The 23,759-nt window shown below is 44.2% G+C and overlaps 1 protein-coding gene across 3 annotated transcripts in view; it reads left to right on the top strand.

Annotated features, from left to right (window-relative positions):
• ODR4 (odr-4 GPCR localization factor homolog) overlaps positions 1-23,759 on the top strand; it is a 237,167-nt gene that overhangs the window by 1,532 nt on the left and 211,876 nt on the right. Inside the window, exon 1 of one of the 3 annotated variants that reach the window (XM_078642610.1) lies at positions 13,858-13,951. The exons of the other annotated variants lie outside the window; for them this stretch is intronic. The gene's annotated coding sequence lies outside the window, so the exon portion shown is untranslated. Of the gene's footprint in view, positions 1-13,857; positions 13,952-23,759 lie in introns of those variants that run through there. 3 annotated transcript variants of the gene reach the window in all.

Raw genomic sequence — 23,759 nt, 5'->3', positions numbered from 1 at the left:
TTCGGGGGCGAAGCCGTACACATGGCGGAATGAGCCCCTAAAAACAGAGATTTCAATACCAGCTTCCACTAGCAACCTTCTCATCCACCTGACTAACGTAGCTGAAGACACTGGTCTAAAAGGTTTTTGTAAAGCAATGAGCAGTTGGCCACCAGACTCCTGTCACACACCACTAGTAGAAGCCTCATAGTGTTTTAAACATTGAACAACACATCACTGAGTATTATCTAGAAAAATCGGGCAGGTTTCTGACCTGGTATTAGATTTGGTACGAGTGACAGTTAATGTACCAACTTTTGGGGAAAAAACTCTGCCTGCCAAATCCAGAGCACAAACATCGGATACCCTCTTACATGATATTAGACATAACAGCATAGTGAACTTAGCCCAAACCTGTTTGGCTGACAAATATCTGTTTGCCGGCCATCGTTCCAGGAATCTGAGGACAACATTCACATCTGAAATGGATGAGCACTTGGGTCTTGGAGGATTGGCCATACAAATGCCCTTCATTAATTTGCAGACTAAAGGGTGTTTACCCACTGGTTTACCTTGGATCGGGAGATGTCCTACGGAAATCACAGACCTGAAATTATTCACATTCCTGTTTGCCAAACCAGAAAAAGCCAGATCAGAAAGGTAATTTATCACCATGCAACACTTTGCCCCCGCAGGATCAACACCCTGTTCGTTGCACCAAGCACACCGTCTCCAAGCTGAGTTATAGCGTTTGTGGGTGCTACTTGCTCACGCTTGTCTGATGAAAACAGCAGCTTGTTGCAAAATGAATGGGGTATACTATCTTTCCCTGAAAACATCAAAGCCATCAACTTTAGTTGACCCAACACGACTAAAGGATGACAGAATCCCTCTGGGTCTAAAAGTAGATCCAGAAGGGTCGGAAGTTGAACCAGAGGAGCACTCACTAGAGATATGGGTTAACCCCGGAGCTGAGACCAGACCTGGAGAAGCACGTCCGTAGCTTGTGCTTCCCGATCTGGTTGCCAACTGAGAAACATCGCAAGCTGACAAGTGAGGTGAGATACAAACAAGTCCACTCTGCACAGCCGCCACAATTTGTGAAGATGCTGGAACATGAAGGGGGTTCAGCTTCCAGTTACTGAAATTCCGTAAATGCCGTTAATTCCAATCGGCTAGAGTGTTGCTCTTGCCTGGGAGATATTCCGCTGTGATAGAGAAGCGATGACTGCGACAGAAATGCCAGAAATCCTTGGCAATCTCAACTAGTATACAGGACTTTGTTCCCCCAGTTTATTGATGTATCAAACAGCTGAGATGTTGTCCATCCTCCGCAATATACAACAATCTGTCTTTAAGAGAGAAAGACTTCTGATGGCGAACGAGTCCACCAGGAGTTCCAGGCAATTGATATGGAGACTCAGCTCCATTTCTGACCAACAACCGCCTGCCAAGAGTGTCCGCACCTCACCCACCAACTGCTGGCATCCAACTCTGTCACTACTTCTGGGGAGGTGCCAAAGATTGCTCTGCCATTCCAGGGCTCTATGTGCTCCAACTACCACATTATCTCTGTCCTGGCTTTGTCTGAAAGGGGAACCTGTTCCACGTAAGAGAGGCCCTTCATTAAATGTTGGATTTGTAGCCTCTGAAGGGCTCTGTAGTGGAGGGGACCTGGAAAAATGAGTTGGGCCGAGGAGGCTAGAAAGCCTACAATCCTGGCGATCGACCACAAGGATACAGTCTGTCTGCACAATGCAGACCTCAATTCCTTCTTGATGTTGTGAATATTCTGGGAAGGGAAGATCAATTGTGTTTGGACCAAGTCTATCTGGAATTCCATAAATTCCATCTGTTGTGCAGGAGACAATACTAACACCTGTTCCTTGGCCAAAAAAACCCTAACTCTGCAGAAGCTGAATAGTCCATGAAAGGTGACTCTTGCGTGTCCTGAGGATACAGAGCCATCAAAAGTAGGTCGCCGCGATACACAATCAGATGGACTCCTCGAACTCAGAGTGACTCCACCACCAGTGTCATCAGTTTGGTGAAGCACCAAGGGGCTGATGAGTGGCCAAAGAGAAGGGACGTGAATTCCAGACATTGACCCCATCACAGTATTTGCAGAAATCTCCTGTGAGGCAGGAAAATGGGCACAGTAAGGTAGGCATTTTTCAGGTCCAGTTGCCTTCCTGTAGAATATCCCTTATCAAATGAATGCCCTCCATTTTAAAATGTCTGTATAATATCCAGATGTTGAAATCTTTCAGATTGAGAACCTATCGGTATGTGACCCTTTCTTTTCAACTAGAAACATGGGGCTTATGAACCCCTTGGGGTGAGGTACTGAAAGACAAATTGCCCTCTTTTCTAACAGAGTTTGAATTTCTAAGTGTATAAAGGACTGCTTTGTTTGGAAAAATACATTTTGTTTTGTGGGCCAAATTGAACTAGTGTGTCATAAAATTCTAGTTTGAAGCCTAGAATGGTCTCTGAGACTGATGGGTCCAGGGTAATCTGCCTCTAGTTGTCTGGGAACAAGCCCACTCTCCTCTCCACCAAGGTCTCCCCTGAAAATGGAATATTTCTCACCAGAATATCCTGCGTCTTGGGTCACTCCTTGTTGTCTTCGTCCGTTGCCACTGCAAAAGAGGGGATGGCCACCTCTGGAGCATGTGACATAGAAGGTGGGTCCCGTTTGTTCTCCATACCAGCCACCTCTACCCCTGGAATAGTACCCTTGTTGAGAGCCTTGAAAGGAGCTTGTCACTGCCAAAAAGCCTTCTCCTGAATACTTTTTTAGAATGACATTTGGGCCGTATCAAGAGTGGAGAAAGGGGAGCAAACTCTGGCTCGCTCTTTAACAAACGGGCCTCTGAACAACAGACCTTCGGCCCATGAACCATCTTCCGAGGTGGTCAAATTCTTAAGCTTGGGGTCTGTGCACATGAGGATAGATCTCCGATGTTCTGTAGAGATAGCACAATTGGTGTTTCCTAACTGGCAAAAGGCTCTCTGCGCCCATCCTATTAGGACATCAGGATCCATTGGGGAGCTGGAATCTTTGACTTGGTATGCCAGCTCGAGTATCTTTGTCATGGGGCCAGACATGTCCAGGAACTCATCCTGGCAATTATGCCACTCCTGGTCAAGGCCATTCTTTGGGTCCTTTGCATGATACGGTCTACTTCTGTTGTATCTGCGACTTTACCCACCATGTCTGGACGAGGCATTCTGCTCAAAGGCGAGCACGGACATCTTTATCGAAGCTCTGGCAGAGGTGTGATGGGACATATTACTCAACCTTCTGTGGAGGAGCCCAATTCGATGCCCTGGGGTGAATGATTTCTGTGGGCTCAAAGGTAAGTATTCAAGGGGTCTTGGAGGAAGAATGTTTCTTCTTACTGGGACCAGGTTTATCTCCTTAATCGCCGCCAGTAGAACACAGTGATGAATCTGACCCCCTGGGTATCAGCGTAGGAGGCGCTGGATGAGTGAGAGGGCTTTCCCTGATGGGGAGCACAATAATCATGTTTGGTGATTCTCCTCCGGCACAGTTCTCAAATGTATCTGCATGTACATCTTGCTGGGCCTTTGCCTTGGTCTTGCCTTTTTTTTGAAGAGGGACAGTTTTGTTTCCTGCTAGAGGGTTCAAGGGTTGCCAGAACTGCTGATGTGCATAATCATGTAAGTGTGAGGTAATGGGACTCCGTGCCCGGACGAGGGCCTTATTATCTGATTGCTGTACACTGCTATCAAGTGCATCTACCAAATCCTCCTCCAACTGGTTAACAGCATCTTAAGGGTAATACTCCACAATAGCCTCATAAGGCTCCCATTAGGCCATTCTCTTGATGTGATATAGTAGTTTAACAGAAAGATCAAGTGAGAAAAGGGGGAGTGTAACACCTGGCAGGCGAAAATACTCAGCCTCAGATCAGGTGTGGAGGGAGCTGCCTGGAAAAACACTTTAGGCCATACCTGCGTTTATTTATACAACTTTGTTCTTTTTTTATTAGGCAGGGCGTAAGGGGAGCAATTAAATCAACCACCATGCTAATTAAGAGGGACATGAGATATACAGAACTCCTGCAAGCGCTCCGAAAACTCCTCTGAGCATCTGGTGTGATTTTGCACATGCATGCTGTGGTGCTGATGCAGGCAATAGACATAGGACTACGCTTGTCCTAGACAAGCGTAGTCCACTCCCCGAACCCGCTCCACTGAGGCTTATACCAGCATCGGAGCCTACCGGTCCACACGCTGCCACAAATAAGAAAGATGTGGGAGGTCGCAGGCATTGCCCTGTCATGTTGCTGTGCGCTCAAGCAGACAACACAGCAATGAGTGGAAGCATCACAATGGCCCTCGCAGTGCTTCAATTGCAGTCAGCGAAGATCATAAAAGACAGACACACAGCACTGTCGTAGTGCAGCACATTTATTGACAAGTAATTAACAGTAAGCATCAACCATAAAAATTACAAGGTACTTATTTGTCTGCGAAGCAGCAAAAAAAGAGGACACAAAATGGTGGCATCTATCTTCTAGGGGTTGGTCACCTATGATTGGAACATGTGATATATGATATACAGGGGGTAAATGAGTGATGTAGTTTTGTTCATTTTAAAGTGAATGGCTGCTGAAATGTGGTAGTAAAGAAAAGAGAAGCATAATTGGAGCCTCCGGTCCTGAGAGTGAATCTCCTAATGTGCCCAAGAAAGTCCTCCCACAGACATTGAGAAGTAGACTTGAGGTGTGAAGAATAAACTAGGTTGAAGGAATGTGTGGGGAGCTACTATCTGGCTGTCACAAAATTATGGAGGCACGCCAGCAGCTCAAAAGGAAGGGGTATCCACAGAGAATAAGGTGGATACATGTTCACTAGGTAAAATTATGCATGTATTGGTATGTCTGAAGTATGGACCTCGCCCAAGAGCAACAGAGCATTGCACATTATGGAAGGTGATGGGAAATGATGCAAGATTGTATTCTTCAAGATGTCGCCTGAATCTTTTTGTTCCCGTCACTTACAGTAGTATCTCACACATGTAAATTTTAAGCGCATCGTGCCAGATTCCCAAAGGAAGACGTACACTTTTGTGCAAGTTTACGATTCTTTGCTATTCACAAGGGGATTTACGAGTAGTATCTTTACGAGTACGGAGTCTCCACACGTAAAAAGATAGGATAGTCCTAACGTTTTTATGGGCGGAGACTGCAGTCTTAAAGATACTTCTCCAAAATCCCTTTGTGAATAGCAAACAATTGTAAACTTACAAAAGAGTGTAAGTTCACCTTTGTGGAACATGCCCACTGTGATGCAGTGATTTCCCACAACTGCAGAACTTTCAGTCAGTGCCAAGCTAGATGCAAACCAAGGTCATCAGATCGACAGCTTAGCAACTAAACCTCACCTCCTTCCTTAGTTGATGTATTAGAACGTTCAAAAAAAGCTTCAAACATTTGATTACACCACTCTTTCTGAACTTTCATTTTCTGTTGATGTTTTAACATAGCCATTAGACCGTATTCCTCATGCTGTATAATGAGTCGACTGAATGTAAATTATTTTGGTTTTTATGTGTTGTACATGGGTAGAATGTAAAATAGTTGTTTCTTCTTTAAGGTTGAGTTTTATCTATTTGCATATACACAGTGGTTCAAAGTCAAGTACATACAGAGGATACATACTGTGTTACTGTGTAATCTGGTCTGGGTTCAGTGATATCTTTGGCCTTGTGGTTTGTAAATGTCACCAGAAGCCCGAGATGGCAATGACAAGGTACGCATTAAGTGTTTTTTATAGTACAAACTGATTTTATTCAGAGTGCAGTTACAAATGGGCATTGACTAAAGTTAGAATGTTGAGGTTTTGTCTCCCGACCACGGCCATGATAAGATCAGTGCATTTATGTGAATGTGTGGCTGCAGAGTTTACAGCAAAATAAATTATGGATTTACTGAATTTGCCACATAATTTCCCAAATTTGCAGATTTCACCAACATTGTTGATTCTAGCTGAAACTACTGAAATACCACCAGACAGTGTGTCACATAATTTGCAATTTTTGCAGCATCATTTGGATAAACTTGGTCCTCCAAGCTGCATATTCTCAGTAGCCTGAACAATGTAAAACCTCTGCAAAGTGGTTTAGGGGCTACCATTATGATGACAAAATTTGTATTTCACATGTAACTGAAATATTTTCCATATTTCCCATCTTCTTGTACTATATGGGTTTTATATCAGGCCTCGACAAATCCACTCGCCCACTCACTGTGGTGAGTCAGATTTTATCAGAACGCGCTATCTTTAGGGCCTACTCACCCCTTCTGATGAGCTCACAAACAACAGGTGTTATGTTCACTTACAAAGTGAAGGAGCATTAAAGAGGCCTTTAAATCTTGTTTTTATCTTTTCAAGTTTATTCTGTGTTCAGAGACAGAGATCAAAAGTCACTTTACATCTACCATTTTCTTTCTCCGACTGAGAAGTGTTTTGTAAAGTCAACTGTCTCACAAGCTTTTTTTTTTTAAAAAAAGTGTGAAATGAAAGGCTGTACGTTTTCTTCTTACGCACATTTAAATGGCTAAAAAGTGAAGTGTACAAACATTTCAAAATAAATTTCAGTAGTTATAAAAGCCCTTGTTTTGTAATTCTGAGTGATGAAAAAAAATATTTTAATAGGATGAAAACAAATCAGAACACTCTACTTGGTGATGTGCAAATAATAAATATGTTTGCTGAAACCCGAATTTCCACAGATTGTTTGTACACCACATAGTTTTATAATAAAACTGCATGTTAGTGGGAACGTTTTTGCCATTTCAATAGAAAATAGTTGTCTGTAAATGACAGTGCACTATCCCCTCATGCTTTAGTAATATATTTATCAAACAATAGTTTTGAAAGATGACTTGAGAAACATACCTGTCCCCACCCAGATGGCAATCTTATTAGTGAATTAAGAGGCAAGTCAGGGTTTATGTGTGCCCTATAAGTGAGATATATTCTAACTATGCATTGAGCAAACATTGAGTGCATTAAAACAAGCCAAAAAAGTTGTTTGTAGAGTAGGAAAGCTGAACTCAAATACTGGAAGTTGCTCTCATATGTGCTAATGAAGAAAAAGGTGGTCTGCAAAATAAAATATTTGCCTACGATGAAATAATGAGATCAGTTTACGGGTCAAATACATTGCAGTTAGGTCGAGCAGATTATTAAAGTTACTAGACCTACAGGTGTAGTAATATGTTTATGATTTTTCGAGCCTATCACTGCTTTTCAGGCAATACAATCACCAAAACCTGAAATACATGCTTTTTTGTTCGAAGATTTAATGACTTCTCAATAAACGTAACATGGCTATGCACCGCTGTGAGAGGAGTGAGGCAGTATCGTACATTACACCTATACAGCCAGTTCTCATTTTGTTAGATATGGGTTAATTTTCTTATAAAAATGCAAGCTTACGCCTAAGTCAAACTTGTTTCTCTCCAACTGAAAGAAGGTTGGATGAAAACGCACAGATTTAAATGTGTGCACACTGGAACAGAAATTCATCATGTGAAGTAGTGAAGGAGCTGAAGCCATGGAAAAATAAAATGTATTCGTGTTTCGGTGAGCACAGGCGCATAGGATACCTCTGTAGGATTAGGTTGAGATAGCCAGGAGACCTGTGAGTAGATCCATGCATGTGAGAAAGTGTGTACATGTCCACAACTCTGCTGCACTCCTTTCAGTGGGCTCCAGTTGCTCCCACCGGTGCACAACACCTGCACCCTCAGCCGGTGTGGAGCTCATATTCCTTCACCTGAACAGGTGCCTGATTCTCTCTCATAGGAAGAAGGAAAGTATAGGTAGGAGTATAAGGGGGTATGCAGAGCTTTTGCCCTCTGAGGCGACCATGATTTGAGGGCACTATGATTGGAGCTCATACATTAACGATTAGCGCACATGCACTAACGGAGGATCCAGTGACGCAAACCCAGCACAAAATATTTGTTCATCTGGATCTAATGTGAGAGTAAGTCACATTTTTTTAAAAATGGCCTGAACTCTTAGTCAATATAACCCCATCACCACTTTCATATATGACTAGCAGCCACTGAGACTAATACTAACCAACAAGATGTGGCCTAACAGACTGAGCTGCTGACTTTGGAAATGGGGAACAATGTTTGAATCCCAGCGTCAGGTCAACATCCTGTGATCATGGGCAAATCATTTAATCTCCATATGCCTAAAAAAAAATATGATTAGGAATGTAATCTGGTGCTCATGTAAAGCACCCTGATACATTTGCCCCCACTCCAACCCTCCCATGAAAGATGATATTGGCAGAAAAGTCTGGTCACTTTATTTAACAAATCTCCTCTTTTTTTTTTTTAGCATTTATTTAGCGCTTAATACCAATCACATAGGTAGTAAACACTAAATAAATGGAAATACAAATCAAGAAAATTTGTGATTTCTCCCTTGTTTGCTTGAAAGCACAGGAAGATGAAAGAGAGTACCTTTGAAGTGCAGACGCAGTTTCTCATGCCAGCGTTAATGGGCGAGCATTGTCTCTCTTTAAAACAATGGTGATCAGTAAAGCATGCTGCCTTGCGCAGTTAGAACACTTACAGTGTGGTTTTTGTCTTGGATGTTGTGATTCATCTGTGACCACTAGGACACTGGAGAAGCAAGATGAGCTGAAGATGTTGGTTGAAGAAAAGAGAATGTTTGTTCTGACGCTCTCTTCTCCAGCTTCTCCAGCCCTACTTCGCCCAGGCTTTCCCTAGGTCAGACCACCACAACGCTGCAGGCCTGTAGCCAGGTATGGGACACTAGCGCGAGGGGGGGGGGGAGGAGGATGATGAATCCCTTTCTGCCCAGTGGGCATTGCGTGCCTGACTTCACTTGAGCAATGTTGGAGGTTACTTTACCGACCTGCACACCTGTAATTCTGCTGCATGAGGCAGTCAACTATTTTTACTTCACTATACCTAACGTGACCATGGAGGTGTCCTGGATTTGCTGGGTTGTGCCTACGTTTTTCACCATCTGGCAAGGCAAACTGGAGTACTTTAAAGCAAGTCCTCGTTGTCAGAGTGGGTCATCTGAACGTAGGAGGCGAGTTTTCATGTATTCCATGGTCCGCCCACATATTGGGAGCCAGGGGAATACATGTTTTTATTGGGCAGAACCTGCATGCTTCCACAAAAAGTGCTTGCACTCCACACAGGTATGATCATTTTGTCTAGTTATCCTGCTGCCTAAGCTTGAACTTTCATGAGCACACACATGGCATCTGTGTGCTATTAAAGTGTCCTTGATATCAACATAATGTATGTTGTTTTTCACTGGCATCAACACAGAAGGGAGTAGGGCAATGGTTAACCTATACAGATTTGTAGGTCTGGCTTGACAGTGCAACTGTCTCCCAGTGTCAGCCGGTAATTTTGGGAGGGGGCAGACGGGACACACACGCACACGTACACTTAACAGCCATGCATTCCCACACGCGCGCACACACATTCATTCACAACACCCATTACCAAATATTCATACATAAACGCAGGCACGCACCAAACATTAATTAAAAAAAAAATCACACTTACCTGCAGGTCTGCTTCGGAGGTCCCTTGAGGCTTGGGACTGCTGCCTTTCCTCATTAGCTGACCTAAGGTTAGCCAGTGGGGGAAGGCAGTCCAACGTCATCACAGAGTGGCATGGGTTCAGTGATACTGCTGACCTCACCCCACTCTTTGATGAAGCGTCACTGTTTGACACTCGACCCTGGGCGTTTCATGATTTAAATCTGAAGCACCCAGGTATGAGGCAATGAGTGTCACTTCCCCTTGTCACAAGGGAGAGGGTCTTGAGGTCCTTTGCTAAGCTGAGGAGCCCACGGCCACAAGAGTTGTGACTTCCTCAGCCCAGCAAAGTTCAATTCAGGCAGCCAGGAGCCTGCACATTTAGCTAATTTCTAGCTCCTTGCTGCCTGACCTGAAAATGAACTGTGTCTGTCAGGCCGACTTTTACTCAGCCTGACAGACACTGTTCTAAGGGGCAAAAGGTGAAGGGGTGTGGCCCAGATGGACCGGCCGCGGCTGCTGTCTCCTGACCTTTTAACCTACGCCAATATTATTCTACAGTTCTTTGCTTCCACACAAATCCACATCTATTCCCATTCTGTTTATTTGTAAGGCTTTACGTTGCTATGCAACATTCCTTTAAAGCCAAACCTAGTCACATTAATGCTACTTGCCCCCTGCTGCAAGGAACTATAAAAATAATGCTAGTTGCCCCCTGCTGCAAGGAACTATAAAAATAAGTCACACTGTATTTTGTCTGATCAGTGTTTTGCGAATGCATCACTAAACAGAACTTTGTGCATCACATGGGCGTTGTTGCTGGGTTCCATTCATAATCTCTACTGTACTCCATCAAGCCTCTCTTGCTCATGTTTCCTTCCCCACTCCACACCACACAGGTCCCTCAAGCTTGACTTATTTCTAATCAAGACTGATCTAATTATAAATCAATATGTATTTTGCACAACACACTAAAAGCCGAATCTAATTGTGCTGTGCAAGGCACACTCTTTCATATTTATAATAGCTCCGCTCCCGCCTCCCTACCTCTGCTGCGGCCCCCCTCCCCTACTTAATGGCGACCGCTGAGCGGTCGCGCCACTGGCGCACCTAAGGCAAGCCTGTCTGCGCCCCAACCGGGACCAGCGGCAGGAACCTTGGTTCTCCTAGACCCCACCGCTATGACTCAACCACCCTCTATGCTCTCAATCCCGGAAGACACACCGACTGCGCAAGATCCTCGCTGAACACCACTCATGGGCAGTTCTAGTGCAGACACTGCCGCAGAGCATTCACCATCGACTTAGCTCCCACAACCGCCGAAGGCCCGCCTGATGCACACACCACCGAAACCTTGACTTGCATCCTTCTCAATGTGTGCTCCCTGCACTGACACACCACAGAAATCCAGGACCTGATCGACATCCTCTCGCCCGATGTCGCCTTCTTTACAGAAGTGTGGACCTATGCCACCTCCGGCCTGACATCGCCACGGCTCTCCCCGGCAACAAGATCCAGAGAAGGACCGCCCGCACTGCCCAGGAGGAGGACTCAACCTCACACACAAGACCCTCCTCCAACTCTCCACATCCAGAACGGGTGACCCCCACTCCAAAACAGAACACCTCAACTTCCAGATCCAGACCAGCCCCAGGACCACCTACGCGCACCCTCATCTACAGACTGCCAAGACCTCGCACCCCGCCCGCAACTACCATTGCCGAGCTCACCGCACCCCACGCCATCACCTCCACGGACTACATTCTACTCGGGGACCTGAACTTCCACCTCGACAACAGCAACGACCCGGATGCCACCACTCTCCTCGCCAACCTCTCCGCAGCCTTCAACACCGTCGCACATCGCAAGCTGGCAGCCAGACTGCACGACGGGATACAAGAAGCCACCCTTTACTGGATCCAATCCTTCCTCTCCGGCAGAACCCAGAGGGTTCAACTCCCTCCCTTCCTCTCCGAACCCACGGAAATCAACTGCGGAGTACCCCAGGGATCATCACTCAGCCTCACGCTCTTTAACATCTACATGGCCCCCCTCGCTGCCATCGTCAGACAGCATGGGCTCAGCATCGTATCCTACGCCAACGCACCCAGCTCATCCTCCCACTCACAAAGAATCCCGAAGACACCAGATTCTGCTTCCAGGAAGGAATAAAGAATGTGGCAGTCTGGATGAAAGATTGCTGCTTGAAGCTCAACTCACAGAAAACCGAGGTCCTCCTCCTCGGATCCTGCTCATCCGCCTAGGACAACACCTGGTGGCCCTCCGCCCTCGGGAACCCACCCACCCCTACAGACCACATTCGGAACCTCGGCATCCTCCTTGACTCTCCCTCTCCATGAACCTCCAGATCAACGCCATCGCTTCCACTAGTTTCAACTGCCTTCCCATTCCTCTGTAAGATCTTCAAATTGATCCCCCTGACTGCAGAAGGACCGTCACCCACGCACTCATAACCAGCAGACTGGACTACGGCAACGCCCTCTACGCCGAATCAACAGAACTCTTCTACACAAACTCCAAACCATCCAGAACACTGCAGCCAGCCTTGTCCTCGGGACACCGCATCACAAGCACATGGCCCAACACCTACGAGGCCTCCACTGGCTCCCCATTTAGAAGAGGGTAGCCTTCAAACTCCTCACCCACGCCTACAAAACCCTCAACAACATCGGACCCAAATACCTCAATGAGAGACTAGCCTGCCACGTACCCAAGAGGAAACTCCGCTCCGCCGACCTCGCCCTGGCAGAGGTCATCCACAGAAACAGAACCGGCGGGAGAGCTTTCTCCTACATCGCAGCCAAGACCTGGAACGAGCTCCCCATGAACATCAGACGCTCCCTGACCCTGCACACGTTCAGGAAGGACCTCAAGACCTGGCTCTTCAACTAATCCGGAGTTGCTCCACATACCCCCCCCCCCCCCACCACCCCCCAGGGCCTTGAGACCCTCACGGGTGAGTAGCGCGCTATACAAACCCTTGATTGATTGATTGATTGATTGATTGATTGATATAGGCTGCTTGCATGCCTGGTGAGCCATCTCTGCATGACACTCTCAGCTTATATATTCATTTAGATTTAGTCAGTATTTGACGCAGTGGTAATCGGAGAGAACACTTGTTATTTCTTGCTACCACGTGGCTGACATAGTGGGAGGCAAGCAACTCTCTTTTGGAAGGTAAAATAGTATCCTAGGAGTTCACGTATAGAAGTTAATGTCACCAACAAGAATAACAAACAGAAAAATTATGTTTAAAAAGGCAAAGGTAATCTTAATATTGTATGCTACAGACTTTGCAGTAATATGCATGTTGGAAATTCTGATAACTGTCCAGCGACATATTTTGTAAGAAATGTAGGAAAAAGGGGCATTTTGAACTCATATGTAAGGGTTTTAGAATCAGATCTATATATTATGAAATTGATGCAGAATTCAAGTTGGATCCTAATTTTGTGGTGGGTGTGGGGCACAAAGGGAAGGCAAGGGTCTTCCAAATTGCCTGATTTCAGTTGATGGTGTACAAGTACAGATGATGGTGACCATCATTCTAACATGACCACACCAGGAAGAGTTGGGGATTAGGTTGAGTCAAGAGTTGTTTCACCAGTTTATCTTGTTGATCCTAGCAGTAATGAAGTGTGTTATAATGATCATGTTGAGACTGTTACTTATATTTTGAGCCGAACAAAAGACTTCAAGGAAGTTTTTTCTGATACCGTAGGTCAATAGAAGGGGATTGAGCATCACATCAGATTGAGAGAAGGGGCTTTGCCTGTATGACATAAGGTTTGTAGGGTGCCATTGTCTGACAGGGGAAAGTTAAAAGAAAACTTTCACGATGTGTAAGAAGGGTGTTGACGAACCAATTGAATCTTCACCCTGGGTGGGCCCTGTGGTACTTTTACTTAAGTGGTATGGGGAACTTCATTTATAGAAGGCTTATATGGTCTTAACAATGTCATATGGATTGATAGGTACCCATTACCGAATATGTACAAAATAATTTTGACCGTGAGCAGTGCAGCTGCATATACAACTTTAGATCTTGCTAATGCTTGTAACTAGGTGGTATTAGAAGAGAATTTACAGCCCAGGGTGCTTCTTCATGCTTTCAACTCTCAAATTCAACAAATGACGGATTAAAGCTTCTGAGTTTGAATATCTTGGACATTCCATCCCAAGTGAGAGTATTAGACCTAAAAATAACCATGAGTAGCCTATTCAGAGGGTGTCTGAACCAACAAATAAAGAACATATCATGTCATTTGTAGGTCTTATTGAATTCCACACAAAATTCATTGAAGATTATGCCATGAACGTTGAACCTCTTCAATCTTGCTGAAAAAAAATGTTTGTGTAAGAAGGTGAGCAAAAGAGTGCTTTCAAGTTGCTTAAAATTGATGTAGTGAATGTGCATAGTTTGAAACCATTTGTTCTAGGTAAGAGGTGTATTGTGTTAGTTGATGCGAGTAGTTGTGGTCTTGGTGCAATTTTGCAATAAACTGATGAGAATAACTTCCATCAGTGGTTGTTTCATTCAAAGGCATTAAGACACTCAGACTTTTTTTCAGTGATTGAAAATAATTGTTAGCTTTTTTGTGGGCAGCTGAGTACTACCTTGTGTTTTTGTGGGGAATAAAATTTACTTTAAGGAATGACCACAAGCCACTGATTAATATATTCTCTTCAGGAGAAGGGGAGTGATGATGACCAGGTGCCGCTAGATTACAGAACTTTCAGTTTGACGTTGAATATGTTGCTGGGAAAAGCATGCCGATTGTATGTTACAGCTGCCTTTGCCAATGTAACCCATATTAGAGAGTGAACAGGAGAGAGAGGTGTTTTTTAAAGTGTCTGGCAGATGATTTAACTGATTAGTCAGTGCTCAGCGGAAGAGTGGATCAGAAGATCATCAGATGATCGAATTTTAGTGAAGTTCAAAAGTACTTACATCTGGGCTGGGCAGATGAGAGCAAGTAAAGCAGTGAAGTTACATCGTTTGCAAAGATTCAAGGTGAACTAGCTTGGGTTGATGGTGTGCTGATGAGGGGAATAAAGTTGTTCCTCAATATTCTGTGCTACGTGCTATTATAATTCACAGCTATGATGGACATTTAGGCATGCCTCCTACAAAATAGCACATTTGTGAATATTTTTGGTGGCTGGGATGAAATGAGAAGACCGATTTGTAAGATATTGTGCACTTTGCTGAGAAAGTGAGAAATTTACTGAACCGTGTATCACACCTTTTTTTCTGATGCTGATACCAGAAGGATTTTCAAGGAAATTAGATTTATACATCGTGGGTCCTCTCTGCGCACCAACTAAAGGAGAGCCTTACTCTATTGATCTCGTTGATTACTTCTCCAAATGGCCAGGGGTGAGGCTTGTGGAAAGTGAGAATTCTGAAGTATAAATTTGTTTCTTTGAAGGGAGGGAATCCTGAAATTTGTGGTTTCTGACAACGGCCCACAGTTCACCAGTGATAAGTTCAGAGCTTATCTGGAGAGATGTAGTGTAATGTAGAAAAAAACTGTGGGTCATCCTGAATCCTCTGGCCAAGTAGAATGTTTTAATCAGGCAAGAGTATTTTCATGTAGCAGTTAGTCAAGGTTAAAGTGAGAGAAAGCATTAAAGGCCACTTTCCTTTCTTACTGCACTACTTAAATTATTTTACAGAGTTTCTCAATTCAAAATGTTGAGAGGCTGAAAACCCAGCACACTTGGCCTCATTGTGGCTTAAGAAGTAAGTAGGACAGGGTTGCTGAGGAAAATCATGATGCCATGGTTCAAGAAGAATGTGAGAAAGTTAGCAAGTGAAAGGAAAAAATCGCTTCAACATTTAATAAGAGTAGGAAGGGTTTCTCGGTAGTAAGATTTGTGTGGGAAGGTGGATGCGAGTCATTCTGTCAGCGGGACGTAAAGTAAATGGTTTTAAGTGGTCCAAATCACTCAAAGGTATTGAACTTTTAAATTTAGCATTACGCACGGGAGGTGGTTCAGTGTGGAATCTCAATCAAGTATCCGTTTTTGGCATAAGGAATAGTCTTCTGTTTTATGTGACAGTGGAGATATGAATGCAGTATTTTTTCTTGTGAGTCCTACTCCAAGAATGAGTTATTGAATTCCTGCCTTGATTGATGGTGGTGGTGCAGATTGTGTTCCAGGTTGAGGGAGTGTACTTGATCGCAACCTTGACTCCAGAGTAAGAGTTGACTCCAATGAGATTTCTTTAAGAAGGTGCCAAAAAAGTTAGAAAACACCTGTGTATTTCTTAAATTATGAAATGTTGTAAACGTCTTCAATTTATCCTTTATTGTTTTGTGTTTCAGCATTATATCAGGAATGTATAACGCAAAGTACTGTATTGTGGAGATTTTGCATGGGTTGTGTATTTATTTAGGTCTGTATTGGTGCAATGGAATGTTCCATTGTTTGCTGGAAAATGGTTGTGTGTGGCATCCTGTGTTGTGTTCCATCTTTGGATTCCAAACAGTAATGGAATTAGGGGGCAGTTGGAAGCAGGCAACAGCAAGACAGGATGATGTTTTCCAAGTAAACCGTTTATTTATTTTAATAAACACATTTCAAACGTAAAGAGAATCATTCAATACCACCTACTCTACCCATTATCTTTTTCAAACTGCCCCTCACATTCCATTACCTTTTGGAATCCAAAGATAAAACACAACACAGAATTCCACTCTGTCCCTGCAGTGCTGCCATTTGTCAGCTCCGAGAACACTGGTTGTTTCTTGTTACCACGCAGCATAGTCGGATAGGGTCTGGCATGCGTACTAGGTGCTAAGACTCTGTTTCTCAGCTCAGAGCGTTCTGCTGGACTCAGCCCAGTAGAAAGAGCAGGGAGGGCTTGGGTTACCATGGATGGCTCTGGTCAGGTTGGGCAGTGTCAGTCATGGAGATGTGACAAGTGTCAAAATGTGGCTGCGTGCCTCAAAAAACCACGTGCCTGCTACTACTCACAGCCACCTGGGCACAGACGTGAGCACTGTGATTATCCCTTTGCTGTACGACAAACGCCTGTCTTCGCATCGCGCAGTCAAGAAAATAACTATGACTTTCTGCTCACCATCGGTCAGCGCGGCACAGAGGGGACAGATGTCATGGTAGGCCCAGGGTACACTGTGAATGAATTGCTGTATCCCTCAGTGGCTACTAGGTCATCTCTCTTTGACCCTGGGTTTTCACTGCCTCGAGCACCCAACAGTAGTTAACTTTTGTAAAAATAAAAAATAAAAATGCCTGGGCACTCGTCAGGAAGCCGCTTCAGCCCTCTTGCATCTCCTGTTAGCACTGCCTAAAACAGAGCCAACTACTCAAGTCAAGTCTAAATTTGTATAGCGCACTACTCACCCAGAGGGTCTCAAGGCGCTTGAGGAAGGGGGGGAGCTTTACTTATCAAATATCCAAGTTTTTAGTTGTTTTCTGAAGGAGAGGTGGTTCTGTGTGAGGCGGAGGTGGGTGGGGAGGGAATTCCAGGTCTTGGCCGCTAAGTAGGAGAAGGATCTTCCTCCCATGGTGGATCTTTGGATGCGTGGAATTGCGGCGAGGGCTTGATTGGACGATCGAAGTTGGCGGGTGGGGGTGTAGAATGACAGGCGCGTGTTGAGGTATTCGGGTCCTAGGTCGTAGAGGGCTTTGTGTGCGTCGGTGAGGAGGCGGAACGTTATTCTCTTGTTGACGGGGAGCCAATGGAGGTCTTTCAGGTGACCGGAAATGTGAGCTTGGCGGGGGATGTCTAGGATGAGTCTGGCTGAGGCGTTTTGGATGCGTTGGAGTTTTTTCTGTAGTTTGGCTGTGGTTCCGGCGTAGAGGGTGTTTCCGTAGTCCAGTCGGCTTGTAACCAGTGCATGGGTGATCGTCTTTCTTGTTTCGGTGGGGATCCAACGGAAGATTTTTTTGAGCATATGTAGGATGTTGAAGCATGATGATGAGATGGCGTTGACTTGTTTGGTCATCGAGAGGGAGGAGTCCAGGATGAAGCCCAGGTTACGTGCGTGGTCCGTTGGTATGGGTGCGGTTCCCAGGGCCGGTGGCCACCATGAGTCGTCCCAGGCGGAGGGGGATGATCCTAAGATGAGGACTTCCGTTTTGTCCGAGTTTAGTTTTAAACGGCTGTTCTTCATCCACTCGGCTACTTCTTTCATCCCTTCGTGTAGGTTGGTTTTGACGGTGTTTGGGTCTTTGGTGAGGGATAGGATCAGCTGAGTGTCGTCTGCGTAGGAGATAATGTTGAGGTTGTGTTGGCGCGCAATGGATGCGAGGGGACTCATGTATACGTTGAAGAGGGTAGGACTGAGTGAAGATCCTTGGGGTACGCCGCAGATGACTTCGGTGTCCTCTGATCTAAAAGGGGGGAGGCGGACTCTCTGGGTTCCTCCGGCGAGGAACGAGATTATCCAGTCCAATGCTTTTCCTTGTATTCCGACGTTGCTGAGGCGTTGTATGAGGGTGCTATGACAGACTGTGTCAAAGGCTGCGGAGAGGTCGAGTAGGATGAGGGCAGCAGTTTCTCCGTTGTCCAGTAGAGTTCGAATGTCGTCTGTTGCTGCGATGAGGGCGGTCTCGGTGCTGTGTTTGGCTCGGAAGCCGGACTGTGAAGGGTCGAGGGATTTGTTGGATTCAAGGAAGGCGGCGAGTTGACTGTTGACGGCTTTCTCAATGACTTTGGCAGGGAATTGGAGGAGCGAAATGGGGCGGTAGTTCTTAAGTTCAGTGGGGTCTGCTGTGGGTTTCTTCAAGAGGGCGCTGAGTTCGGCATGTTTCCAGCTATCCGGGAAGGTGGCGGAGTTGAGGGAGCAGTTGATGACGTCTCGGAGATGGGGTGCGATAATGGAATCTGCTTTGTTGAAAATGTGGTGGGGACATGGGTCGGTTGGCGATCCTGAGTGAATGGTGTTCATCAGGCGGATGGTGTCTTCAGTGGTGATTGGGTTCTGGGGAGACGATGTGTCGTAATGGTCAGAGCTGCCGACTAAGGAGCTGGTGAACCAGGTTTGAGATTCGGCATCGGCTCTACATCCTGTGATTCTGGGCATATCGATTAATCTCCCCTGCCAACCATAAATGAATGTGTCCTTAACTGGTGCTCATGAAAAGTGCTGGTGTTGATTAAATACCGGTGCTGAGCAACGGAACCCACCGGCTCAAATTAAGCACTGGCATCCAGCAACTCCTTCAGAGACTTCAAGCGCCTCGCCCAATGAATACCAAAGCAGAGACGCTAGGGGCTATTAATTATGCGCAACACTGAATTTCAGTGCAATGATGTGAGTACAGGCACTAACTGCATTCATATAGCCCACAGCAGCCTGGCACTTACCAGGGTTGTGCAGCAGTAGAGTATGGAGGCACAAGTATGGTGACCATATAGCATCTTTGTTATTTGTAAATCTAGTGTCAAGTTCTCTGCTTTCATTTAATAAATCAGTGCATTGTGTGACGTCTGGTTTTGCCAGTTCAGTTGAGCCACATGAGCACAATAATTTGTAAATATAAGCTTAGAACAGGAAACGTGGGAACACAGTGACTTGGAGCCACTTGGAAATTGGGGGACACTTGTTTGTAAACAGAAAAAAAATCTTTGTGTCTAACTATATAGATCAGTGCATTCCCAAACTTTCGACACGACCAACTATTTTTAGAAAAGTAAACTTTGACAATCAGACTAGCTTTGTTAGATGTGAGGCAGGCTCAGTTTTAATGTAACTTAAAGGATTGTGTGATAGCATACTCTTAATTAGAGACATCACATTTTCCTTTGTAATGGACCCTGAATTTGCACAGTTTTAATGATAAAAGTGTATTGCACACAAATTATGTTTCTGTGAATATTTATCATTTGTACATCATCAAGTAAATTATCTTGATTTGTTTTTATGCTATTAACTCTTTGTTTCCATCCCACTTTAATTAACAGAATTACAAAATAAGTGCTTCATGTTTTTTTTTGCTTTCCTAACTGCTTAACGTGTACAGTTGTTTTCCTTTCACACTCCCTATACCCAGCTAGACATACATAATTCACTTTACTTTCTTTGACTGCAAAGTTGGAGAAGTTTTTAAACACCAATTCCCATGTTATATTTAAAGGCATCCATATTTGTTAGTTAAAATTTCACTACCCACCAAAAAATCATCTTGCCACGCACAGTTTGGAAACACTGAATAGATATTGAGGTAGGTATATTTTGTCCGGTACAACCAAATTCAGTTGCCTTCCTTGTGCTTTAAATCTTTTTGTCCAAACCCAGCATCTATTTTTTTTGTTGTCTTATAAATCAAATCCAAACACTCTAGTGAATATATTTCTGACATCTTAAAGATGCCAGCGCTTCGGTTTACTACAGCAATATGTGTCTTTTTCCCCAAGATGATAAGCCATGTGTGGGAAGCATTAAAATAGTATGATTCATTTGCAAGAGGGGGCACATGTTGGCTATTGCTTGTACTCAACTGTATGTTTCAAAAACATATTGATAATTCTTTCTTGTTTGTTCCACATATCTCTAGTCAACCTTGAAAGTATGCTCCCATTCCGCACAGACAGTAAGCCTCCCTTTCTTTCACCCTCTACTCCCTTCCCACAGACTTTATCAGTATCACACATGGCACCTGGAAAAGGAAGAAAAACACTCCATCCAAGAGCACATTCATATTGAAGATTAAGCATTGCGAATGCCAAATGCTTAACTTAAGGCCTCTGGTCAATTTAACTAATGAAAGCTTCAATACATGTTATAACTGAATAAATGCTGATACACGAACAGTCACATTATAAATGTAAATGCATATCTTATGTATACATATTCTATTACATAGAACAACAAAACATTTTCTTATAAATGTGTATATATAAACTGTAACTTATTATTACTACAAGATCAGCAACACAAATAAAAATGTTGACATTACAAAGCACGTGCACTCCCTCCGTATGTAACTTTAAGTGTATTTTTCTCTTGCAAGTTACATTATGTCTCCTGAATGCATAAAGCCATAATCTACATATGTGGCCTAATCAATGAAACAAGTCAAATCAAATGTATGCTTCTCCACAGTCCAGCCTCACATTATTAATCCAGCATGATTTTCTTTGTGGATATATTTTACTTTGCAGGGATTGAATTTTACAGCACAATACATTTTTTTCAAAATCGTATTCAAGTAACAAGTTTTAATTGCAGAGTTCACAGGAGGAAACTGTATTTGTGGCACAGGAGAAGCAGTGCCTGATGCGCTATGCCACGCTCAAAAACTTATTGCCAAAGGAAATAACCACTTTGCTGCTTAGCTTTTTCCATCCCCAGTGCTGAGACTTTTTTTTACATTTTGAGTAGTTTGTTCTGCAGCCGTCATAACTTATTTTCCACAAAAAATAATAATATGAATTTGTGTCCTTTCTTGTTACATATCAGGGGTTAAAAGCATATCTAGCGTTTGTTATCTACTATGGCGGGGACTGAGAAAATAGCCGAAATATGGCAAAATATTACTTTTTTATTTTAAACTGAGTTAAAAGTGCTGTACATGAATAAGTGTATTTTTAAGGCTCGACCTCTGCCAATGCTCTTGCGCATTGCGGATGTCGAGACATATTGGGGCTTAACCAGAGCTTAACCAAACGGGCGATTTGATGCTGTGCCCGTGAAAAAAGCGCGTGCACGCATCAAAGCCACCAGCCTCCCTACTACAAGCTTCCCCCAGCGTGCGCTCTGGCATTTCTCCTCCCCTAATTATTCACTGCCCACGGCCGGCCGGCACATCAAAGGCTGCTGCTCCCCGTGCGTCTCGTCACCCTTACTCTCCCCTGTTCTTCCCTTCTTGCCTCTCCCCGCCCCTCCTCCCCACCACAGCAATGCCGAGGGGTTGTTTCCATTTTCTATTTGTTGTTTGGACTTTTGTTGCAAGGATATCATCTCATTACGGTCAGAAATTCCGATTTAGGAAATAGTGAACCATGTTCGAGTTTTGTCGTCGCTTTAGTTTCGGGCTTTAAGTTTACTAATGCATTCTGTGCCAGTGCCTCTGCAAGTGTTTATTTTTTTAAATTTGATTTCTAATGTACTTTATGCCAGTTGCTTTGTCCAAGTGTTTATTTTATTGGAGTCTCCGTGTCATGCTCAGATCTTTGTATGGGCAGGTCTATGCTTTCTGTGTGTGTTTATTTTAAACTGCATTTTGTTGCGATGATATCGCACTTACAGTCAGAAATCGTGACTTTGGAAATGATTGACCATGTTCAAGTTTCCTGGCAGTGGCTCTGTGCATGTGTTAATTTTGGTATTAGCTGTGTTTCCTCTCACAGAGTTCATTTTACCAGCATGTTGTTTCAGTTTTAGACTGCACTGCGTGTGAGTCCTAGTTCAGAGTTCTTCCAAGAAGAAATCATTCCAGTGATTTTTTTGATTTTTTTTTGGTGACTTATACAATATACGCAATCAATTGTGAGTTTAGTCAGTGTGCTCACTTCTATTCAGCTGCTGTGTTTTTTTACCCCACCTCAAACTCTTGCAGAGTTACAAAGTATCACTCTTCTCTCCTTACTCTACTCTCTCCCCTCTCTTATTCTCTCTCACCTCTCTTCTCCTATCTACTCTCTACCCTCTTACCTCTCTCCTCTCGTCCCGCTCCCCTCAGCACCACCACAGCATCACTCAGGGGCACCACAACATCACTATGCGCCACTACAGCATCACTGAACGCCACAGCATTACTCATCGCCACCACAGCATCACTCAGCACCACCCCAGCATCAGTCAGCACCACTCACCATCACCACATCATCACTCAGCATCACCCCAGCATCACTCAGCACCACCACAGCACCACTCATCATCACCACATCATCACTCAGCGCTACCCCAGCATCACTCAGCAACGCCACATTATCACTCAGCAACACCACATTATCACTCAGCACCACCACATTATCACTCAGCGCCACCCCAGCATCACTCAGTGCCACCCCAGCATCATTCAGCACCACCACAGCATCACTCAGCGCAACTACAGCATCACTCAGCGCAACTACAGCATCACTCAGCGCAACTACAGCATCACTCAGCGCAACTACAGCATCACTCAGCGCAACCACAGCATCACTCAGCACCACCACAGCACCACTCAGCACCACCCCAGCATCACTCAGCACCACCCCAGCATCACTCAGCACCACCCCAGCATCACCACAGCATCACTCAGCACCACCACAGCACCACCACAGCACCACTCAGCACCACCACAGCACCACTCAGCACCACCACAGCACCACTCAGCACCGCCACAGCATCACTCAGCGCAACCACAGCATCACTCAGCGCAACCACAGCATCACTCAGCGCAACCACAGCATCACTCAGCGCAACCACAGCATCACTCAGCGTAACCACAGCATCACTCAGCGTAACCACAGCATCACTCAGCGCAACCACAGCATCACTCAGAGCAACCACAGCATCACTCAGTGCAACCACAGCATCACTGGTTCAAATATGTTCTTTCAATGTTTCAAGCTGTTTTCAAGCTTTCACGCTTTATTACAAATCACAAAAAGATGTTAATATTTCACTTCTGTTCTTGGATTTTCGTCACAATAAAAAACACTGAACATAATCTTCACAAAAGTTATTTACAAAAGTTTAAGCTATTGCCATTACAAATTAAATAAATTAAGTATTAATTATTTAAAAAAATTAAAAGCCATTGTTATTTGTAATATCAATACATCTAAGTCACGTAAATACAAAACATGTTGCATTACAAATGCTATAGGTGTGACATTTGCGAAAGTTATAACTATTGGCATTGTAAATGACAAAGCTATTAATTTAGCTATTTTAAAAAATAACACATAAATAAAAAAAAATTCATTTATAAGACCAATAGCTCAAACTTTCCTAATGCGAGCCCTATTGCATTTCCAATGCTTGTTTTTAAATGGCATCAAGGAAAAGATTGCTATAATAAGATACCCTTCTTATCAGCTTCGGACACTGGCAGAGTAAGGGGGAAATATTTTTTGTCACGCTAGGTTTTGAAATTTCTAAGCAGTTGACATTCTATCCTCCTCTTTTTACAGTTTCTACCTTCTTGCAGTTTTTGAAGTAAAGAGGTGTGATCCCAGAAGGCTAAATATTTCTGCAAACTAGG

The sequence above is a fragment of the Lissotriton helveticus genome, chromosome 1_1, assembly GCF_964261635.1.
Source record: "Lissotriton helveticus chromosome 1_1, aLisHel1.1, whole genome shotgun sequence".
Taxonomy (NCBI): Eukaryota; Metazoa; Chordata; class Amphibia; order Caudata; family Salamandridae; genus Lissotriton; species Lissotriton helveticus.
This window is presented reverse-complemented; position numbering and strand designations above follow the sequence as displayed.